This window comes from Eptesicus fuscus, chromosome 4 (assembly GCF_027574615.1).
Source record: "Eptesicus fuscus isolate TK198812 chromosome 4, DD_ASM_mEF_20220401, whole genome shotgun sequence".
Taxonomy (NCBI): Eukaryota; Metazoa; Chordata; class Mammalia; order Chiroptera; family Vespertilionidae; genus Eptesicus; species Eptesicus fuscus.
This window is the reverse complement of record NC_072476.1, coordinates 113297822-113307050: the sequence shown is the minus strand read 5'-3', so window position 1 is coordinate 113307050 and position 9229 is coordinate 113297822. Positions and strand designations below refer to the sequence as shown.

Sequence of the window (9229 nt, the reverse complement as noted above, 5' to 3'; positions counted from 1 at the left end):
ACATCTTCAACCCTCCCGGGAACTTAAAAGTAAACGTTTGTTTACATTTTTGCCACAGGTAGTTCCACGGTGATGTAAGGTCAGACACGGGAAGTGAGGTCACAGACTCCTTTTACCTTGGTAGGTGGTGCCTGTCCGTCCGCCTCCTGCCACAGCTAAGCCAGCACCAGGAGGAGCCCTGGTGTTTGAAAGGCCGCGCTTCCCGGCTTCTCCTCACCTCGCGTTGGTCCTGCCTCCTCCGTGGGTCCTGGGAGGCGCCAGCAGGGTTTGCTGATCAGCATGATGATAAGAACAGGAGGTTTCTACATTAAGAGGTTTATTGAGGTTTGCTTCCAGTCATAAATATTTACATTTTTATAAATATTTTATGGCACCTAAAGCTAATCTTTGTATCAGGGATTAAAGAGTGATCTATATTTTTACTAGAACAATATATTATTTGGAAGCAGTGTTTCTTTATTATCTGAATCTATGGCAGTCAGTTATATTTTCCTATTATTGACTTTATACTGAATTTCACTTACACTTCTATTTTATTTAGCTTCACAAATTTTGATTCTTTTTTATTTGGCGATGATAGATTTATAGTGCTCATGTCCTTGTGTTTTTTTAAATCTCTTTTTTCCCCATTTTAAATATTAAATTTATTTTTTTGGAAGTTACACTGTGATCCAAAGTTAGTATTTGTTTGATTGATGATTGTTTCCTGAATTTATAAATATTTCAGAACTAATATTTGAGCATAACCAGTTGTTTACTAAATTTGGGATATAATCTGTGTTTAATTTTTTCCCCTTGTGATTACTTGGAAGAGTTATACTATGATCTTGGTAGAGTGGGTTATATTTATGTATTCAGTTTATTTAACAGTTGTTTTTTTTATTTATCAACTTTAAAAATGAAAACAGTGTTCTAGATTTCCCTAAAATAAATGTGTGTGTGTGTATCTTCTATATATATCTATATATATATAAAAGGCTAAGTGACTGACCGTATGTCCGTCCGACTGACCAGTTGGCCAGTACATATGACGCACTCTGGCAATCCTATATAATAAGAGGGTAATATGCAAATTGACCCTAACAGCAGAACGACCAGGAACTACTGATTGCTATGATGCGCACTGACCACCAGGAGGCAGACACTCAACCCAGGAGCTGCCCCTCTGGTGGTCAGTGCGCTTCCACAGGGGGAGCGCTGCTCAGCCAGAAGCCGGCTCATGGCTGGCCAGCGCAGCGGCGGTGGCAGGAGCCTCTCCTGCCCGTGGCAGCGCTAAGGATGTCTGACTAACGGCTTAGTCAGACATCCCCCGAGGGCTCCCGGCGTGTCAGAGGGATATCTGACTGCCAGCTTAGGCCCGATCCCCCAAGGAGCAGGCCTAAGCCGGCAGGTAGACATATCCCGAGGGGTCCCGGATTGGGAGAGGATGTAGGCCAGGCTGAGGGACGCCCCCCCCCCCCCGAGTGCATGAATTTTTGTGCACCAGGCCTCTAGTTTAAAAATAAATGTTGACTTGTGCGTGTGCAATACATATAAAGCTCTCGCTGGTGCCAATCACATGCATGTGTTTCGGTCTGTCATTGTCGATTGTGAATTTGGTTGACACTTCTATTATAGAGAAAGGGCGAATAGCAATATTAAAATATTTCTTCTATTTAATTGCCTTTCAATGTGCATGAATCCATGCACTGGGCCACTAGTCCTATCTAATAAAAGAGTAATATGCAGATTGACCATCACTCCAACACACAAGATGGCTGCCCCCATGTGGTCAAAGATCCTGCCCCCATGTGGACACAAGATGGCCAGCAGGGGAGGGCAGTTGGGAGGGACCAGGCCTGCAAGGGAGGGCAGTTGTAGGTGATAGGCCAGCAGGGGAGGGCAGTTGGGAGGGACCGGGCCTGCAAGAGAGGGCAGTTGGGGGTGATCAAGCCTGCAGGGGAGGGCAGTTAGGGGTGATCAGGCCGGCAGAGGAGGGAAGTTGGGGGTGACCGGTCCTGCAGGGAAGGGCAGTTAGGGGGGACTCAGGCCTGCAGGGGAGGGAAGTTGGGGGTGACTGGGCCTGCAGGGAAGGGCAGTTGGGGGGGACCCAGGCCTGCAGGGGAGAACAGTTAGGGGGGGACCAGGCCTGCAGGGGAGGGCAGTTAGGGGTGACCAGGCCAGCAGAGGAGGGAACTTGGGGGTGATCGGGCCTGCAGGGAAGGGCAGTTGGAGGGGACCCAGGCCTGCAGGGGAGGGCAGTTAGGGCCAAACAGGCTGGCAGGAGAGACATCCCTTGAGGGGTCCCAGATTGGAGAGGGAGCAGGCTGGGCTGAGGGACCCCTCCCCCCACCCCTGTGCATGAATTTCGTGCACCAGGCCTCTAGTCTATATATAATGACGAATACAAATTCATGATATAAAACTGAAAAGGTGCTGCAGGTGATTTGGATAGGCAGTGAGACCTGCTCTCCAGCCCAGCCAAGTGCAGCTCACCTGAGCAGTGAGTTCACCTGAGCGGCACACACTTCAGCAAGACCCCCTCCCTGGATAAGCCAGGCCTACACACGTGCCTGCATGTTTATAATGAAAAGGGTAGTTTGCTTTAAACACTGTAATGTCATTTGATTTTATCAGGACTATAATTCCATTTTAGTATTTTAAAAGGCATTTAGTGCTTTCAAGCTTTTTCTTTTTAAAAATGACTCTATAATATCCTTTTTAATGGCTATCTAGTGGTTTATTTTACCAGGCAACTTTTAATAGGCACTTGCAGTTTTTCCTGACTTTTGTTATTCTACACAATGCCATAGTCAGCATCCTTAAACACATGGTGTTTCACATATGCCGAATATCTACAGAATAAGTTCCCAGATGTTAAATCGGGTCAAAGTAAGAATGTTAACTAGACTGAGTTAGTTATTATTGTGGAAAAATGTTCTTAAATAAGTTTGTGTTGTTGTTTTCATCACAGATTATTGGAGGCGAGGTCTGTGTTGTTTTCTTCCCACCAGGCACATCACTTTGGCTCTTACGTTCCAAATCCCTGTGGAATTAAACAGGTTTTACTTGTTGAGAGAAAGAGTACCACTCAGGAACCCTAAGGCGAATCTGTATGGAAATGCAAGGAGTGACAGGTAATTAGTTTCTTTCTTATTTTTGATTTACTGAAATTTAAGAATTGGGAATTTTATGGAAAGGCTTGGCCTTTCATGGAGACGTCTTTGTGAACGATCTGCCTTCCTAGGGGCCCTGCAGTGACCAGCGGGAAGATGCGTTAGACTGCCCTGTGGAGCTCAGAGAGCTCAGTCACGGTGTGCAGAGCAGTTACAGCCCCGCGCAGCCGCTCCATCAGCCTCTGAGTTCCCTGAAGTGCCTCTTGTCTCCTGAGCCAACAAGGAACACTCCTCATTCTCTCTTCTCTCTCTGCCCAGGATGAGAACGGCTTCTGGGTGCACGGAGTCCTCCCTCAGCTCTGCAGGGAATCCTCTCTGCCTCGTTTCCAAGGACGCCAGACCCAAGGTAAGCTCAGACCATCGGCCCTCAGCTGACTTTTGCACAGAAGCAGGACTAGAAACGTTTTACACGAACGATTCTCTATAACTGGCGTGCAGTAACCCAGCCAAGATACCATTTCTCTGTCTCCATGCCCAGGGAGTGGGCGGGCCTGTCTTTGTTCTCCTGTGGTTAAGCCTGTTCTCTACTCGATTCCCTGCTTCCAGTTGAGGTGGGGGCTCCGGGAGCTCAGAGCTTCCTTCTGGTTCCTTCCCGTGTACCAGCTGATTGAGCAACGTCAGGCCCAGTGCGACAGGCTTCTCATCAAAGGTCTATCAGCCACCGTCTTGGGCTTTTGGTGTCAATATTTGCATATTGCCCGGAGGTAGAAGTGTGATGAAACTTACACGGTGATTTCCTCCTCCTGGGAAATCCAAACCTGCTTCAGTGTGCCTTCCAGGAGGTGGGAGCCTTGGGACGCCTGCTTGTCCTCCCCCACGTGAAAGGGGCCACGCACCTGCCCAGCACGTGGTCTGGCCTGCGAGGTCTCGGGGACGGGCAGGTGGTGCCGTCTTCCTAGGGTGCACGAGGGAGAGCAGCCATAGTGACAGCCAAGAAGATACTAGTTAGCTTCTCAATCACACCCCGTAACATTCCTTCACTCTTTCTCTCAGGAATTCTCACCATCGCAGTTTGCAAAAATTAGCGAATTTAGAATTGACACCTTCATAGTTTTGCACAGTTTGGGCTAAGGAAAGCCACTCAACAGTTGCTACTTGGTCACTGAGCCACCGTTATCTGCCATGAAGCTTTCCTCAGTTTACCCACAGCATTGGCTGTAAGGTAAAAGCCCTTTGCTCATCGGGGTGATTCCAGACAGCTCATTTAAGATGTGCTTCGTGTACAGTAGAGTACTCACCTCTTAGGATGGCTGGAAGGCTCAGTGAGAAAACCCGTTGCTGAAGCTCTTAGGGTCATAGTGCTGCCCATAAAAGTACAACGCTGGTCTCCAGTGTGAGCCATTCATGTACATTTAAAGTTTCCTGAAGTCCAATTTATGAAGTACAGGAAAACAATTCCAGTACTTTCTTCCATTCAGTGTTCCCAAGACATTATCAATTTAACATTTGACAACAAAGAAATGCATATTGAAATCAATTAATGGAATAGTTTACCTGTTGATGCTCTAAGTCTGAAAGCATTTTACATGTGCGGTGCGTCTCCTTCCAGACTGCAGTCGGTGCTCAGCAGACCCACGGGGACATGATGAGATCCGCTCAGCGCTGTCTGGGTCTCGGAACAGGGACACACAGCCGGCAGTGCTGGCTGTGAGCTCTCCTAACGTCCCCTTCTCTGCCTCCGGGGCACTTTCTGATTCTGCTCAGCATTTATTTGCTTTTTTCTTACGTCATATCTGCTTACTTTCTTTTTCTCCTAGAAAGAACGTTCACTGAGAAGCACTGTCCCTGTAGACATTAACCCCACACATCCTGTTGAGAACCCACCCACTCCAGGCACTATGGGGCCATTTCCCAGATCTGAATTTCCCGTGGTGCCGAGAGGGTCTGCCATGCCAGGCACCCATGCACCTACTGCATAAATTGTCTAGCTTTGTGTGCTCAGACACACTTACGAGTCTTTTTTTCAATAAACTTGGTCTTTATAGGTTTTCTCTTTACTTACTAAGCAGCGGTCTTAAGCTCTGACACTATGTGCTTGGATCAACATGGGAATGTAGTCACAGATGACTCCTTGCTGTCACGCAATCGCGGAGTGCTTGCTCCACTGATAAGTTCTCCTAAGACGCACATGGTCTGTGGGAGGACACACTTGGCAACAGCTCATCCACTTTGTGTTGGAAACAAACAAACAAAACGATGGTTTTCTGTAGTGTTGCAAGTGATCCACCAAAACAACTTAATATGAAAGTTCTGTACAAACTATAAAAGCTATGAAAATATTAGTTGTTGCCAATATTATTACCACAGAACATAAACTGGCAGATTCTGAATGAAAATTACATTTGTATGGGGTCAAGGGGTCTGGATGCTAAGCTTGGCTCCCAGTACCTACAACCAAATCTTCTAAGCTCTCTGGTGCTCAGTTTTTCTCCCTTGAAATTTATAAACCTGTGATTTTCAACTCTGATTGCACATTGTCATCCCCTGTGGAATATTTAAAATAGACAGAGGGCGGGGCGCAGTCCCAGAGACTGACTCAGTAGGTCTGGAATGTGGCCTGGACGTGTGTTGTGTGTGCTCGTGTGTGTGTGTGTGTGTGTGTGTGTGTGTGTGTGTGTACGCGCGCACACTGGGTTTTAAGAAGAAGTATTGCTTATAATCCGGGAGCTTGGGCGGCTGGGCAGTGTGAGTGAGATGTCTGCCGTCCGTGCCCCAGGAGATGCTGTGGAGTCCGCAGGGAAGTGTGCAGGGGCTGCAGTCTGCTAAGCGGACCCTCTGTCGGTGACCGTGGTGATGGAAGTGGCACAGTTTCAGTTCCCGGCTGTCTCTGCCTCATTGGAATGGGTCTCTAAAGCTGATTCGTCTCTGATAAGACTCTTCTCTGCTCAGGTACCGCAGGAATAAAGGAGGAAGATCACCCACCACACCTAGTGCCAGCAGCTTCCTGTGTTAGTAACATAACAGTTACTTTTTGCAGTGGCTTACATAGGAAAGCTCACATTCTGTGTGAAACTAATGATCAGGATAGGGTTTCAGTTTGGGCATAAAGAAATAACTGGATCTTAGAAATGTAATATATTTTCATTTTATTTTATTAACTTATTAAAATAGGCTTGTTTGCTTTTTCCTTGCTTCTGTGGATCCAACTAAACACATCTTAGCCACCCCAATGCGCAGTAGACCCTTCCTTCTCCGTGGGATTGTCTTTCTGATGTGGGTCAGACTAAAGCACTGGTCCTGCACAGGCCCACAAAGACAGTAGTTTGAACAAACATACTATCACGAAGGGTTTTCCAAGTATTTTTAAATTACAGTTTACATTCAGTGTTATTTTGTATTCGTTTCAGGTGTACAGCACTGTGGTTAGACAATCCTATACTTTACAAAGTGTTGCCCCAGTATTGCCAGAACCCACCTGGCACCATACACAGCGATTACAACATCATTGACTGTATGCCCTCTGCTGTGCTTTACATCCCTGTGACCGTTTTGTAACTGCCGGTCTGTACTTCTACCTGTTCCCCCAACCACACTCACATCTGAAACCATCCGTCTGCTCTCTGTATCTGTGAGTCTGTTTCTGTTTTATTTTGTTCTTTAGATTCCACATATAAATGATATCTTACGGTGTTTGTCTTTCTCTGATTGACTTATTTCACTTAGCATAATGCTCTCTAGGTCCATTCATGTTGTTGCAAATGGTAATATTTCTTATTTTTAACCAAGTAATATCCCATTGTATATAGGTACCACATCTTCGTGCAGCCGTCTGTTGGCAGGTACTCAGGGTGCTTCCATGTGCTGGCTACTGTAAATAATGCTGCAGTGAGCACAGGGCTGCATATGTTCTTTTGAATTAATGATTTGGGTTTCTTTGAATAAACAGGCAGCTCCATTTTTTATTTTTGAGGAACCTCCATACTGCTTTCCTCAGAGGCTGTATCAGTGCACGAGAATTCCCTTTTCTCCACATCCTCACCAGTTCTTGTTTTTGGTTGAGTGTTGATGACAGCCATTCTGACAGGTGTGAGGTGATAGCTCATTGTGGTTTTTATTTGCATTTCTCTGGTGATCAGTGACGTTGAGCATCTTTTCACATGTCCATTGGCCGTCTGTATGTCCTTTTGGAGAAGTGTCTAACCAGGTCCTCTGCCCATTTTTAATTGTATTATTTGCTTTTTTGGTGTTGAGTTGTATGAGTTTTTTTTTTTTTTTTTTTTACTAAATTTTGGGTATTAACCCCTTATCAGATGTATCATTGGCAAATATTTTCTTCTTTTCATTTTGATGATGCTTTCCCTTGCTGTCCAAAAACATTTTAGTTGATGTAGTCTCATTTGTTTATATTTTATTTTATTTCCCTTGCCTGAGGAGATATGCCAGAAAAAATATTGCTATGAGAAATGTGTGATTCCACATATAAGTGATAGATTTACTGCTTATGTTTTCTTTTAGTAGTTTTATGGTATTGAGTCTAACATTTAAGTCTTTAGTCAATTTTTGAGTTTATTCTTGTGTGTGATATAATAAGATGATCTAGTTCCTTTTTTGGCATGTATTTGTCCAATTTTCTCAACACCACTTATTAAATAGACTATCTTTACCCATTATATGTTTTTGCCTTCTTTTTCAAGTATTAATTAACCATATATTTGTGGGTTTATTTCTAGGTTCTTTATTCTGTTTCATTGATTTAGTCTGTTTTTATGCTAATACCATACTGTTTTGATTACTATGGCCTTGTAGTATAATTTGCTGTCAGGTAGCATGATTCCTCCAACTTTGTTCTTCTTTCTCAAGATTGCTTTGACTATTCAGGGTCTTTTGTGGTTTCATATAAATGTTTGGATTATTTGTTCTAGTTCTGTGAAATGAGCCATTGGTATTTTTATAGGAATTGCATTTAATTTGTAGTTTGCTTTGAGCAGTATGGACACATTAATGATGTTAATTCTTCTTGTACACGAGTATGATACATACTTTTATTTATTTGTATCTTCTTCAATTTCTTTTTCAGTGTTTTATAATTTTCTGAGTACAGGTGTTTACATCCTTGATTAAATTTACTCCTAGGAATTTTAATCTTTTTTATGCTATTGTAAATGGGATTATTTTATTGGTTTCCCTTTCTGATAGTTCATTATTGGTGTATAAAAATGCAACCAATTTCTGAATATTTATTTTGTATCACTACTTTACTGAATTCATTTATTCTGGTAGTTTTTTGGTGGAATCTATAGGGTTCTCCATATATAGTATCATGTCATTTGAAAATAAGGAAAGTTTTACTTCTTTCTCTCCAATTTGAATGCCTTTTTATATTTTTCTTGTCTGATTGCTGTGGCTCAGACTCCCAGTACTATGTTTCCAAATTTTTACTGATTCTTCTACATAAACCCTGACTCTCTCCACCTGCATTTACTGCATATGACACATGGAGGAAGAAGAATGTTTGAGCCAAAATCTGAGAACAGATTTAAAGGCATTTAACAAGAGAGTTTGAACCAGATTACAAAAATCACAACTGAAAAGCAACGTGCTAAATGTATTTCAACATCAAGGTCAAGGGGAGTCTTGTTTATTTTGCTAGTTATTTAGATGGTTCGTGTCTCTCATTTAATAATTCAGCCGAGGACTTCACTGTCAGGCTTTTATAGTTTACGTTATTAAATGTGGGTTTAAACTCTTCTCTTCCATTCACATGTATACTGTCTGAGAGCACAAAAAACAGAGTTTTGTTCTCATGCGACCTCGCATCCCAGTGCAGGTCTGCTCTCAGTGCCCCCCGGGCACGCCCATCGTGGTCCAAGCAAGAGCGCCACTCAGTAAGAAGTGCAGTGCTGATGGGGCGGAAAGCACCGCACGCGTTCCGTCGGCCAAGTGCTGTTTTATACCAGAACAAGCGAGCCTCGTTCCATTCGCCCTGGAATATGTTTAGTGAGATTGTTTCTGACAGTTCATTGGAGATTGCTCAACTTAAAGTTTATTTCAAAATAGCTTTTGAAGATTTCTGTCAGATTTGGGCAAATTAACCTAAATGCTAATACTGTCTTTCTTTCACAATTAAAGCTGAA

The 9229-nt window shown here is 43.7% G+C and overlaps 1 long non-coding RNA gene across 1 annotated transcript; it reads left to right on the top strand.

The window, feature by feature from the left end:
- The first annotated feature begins 3015 nt into the window (after window positions 1-3015).
- Window positions 3016-5121, top strand: LOC114229236 (uncharacterized). The gene is made up of 3 exons (XR_003615318.2): window positions 3016-3116; window positions 3414-3501; window positions 4913-5121. It is a non-coding gene; the product is annotated as an uncharacterized LOC114229236 (long non-coding RNA).
- Window positions 5122-9229: the final 4108 nt, after the last annotated feature.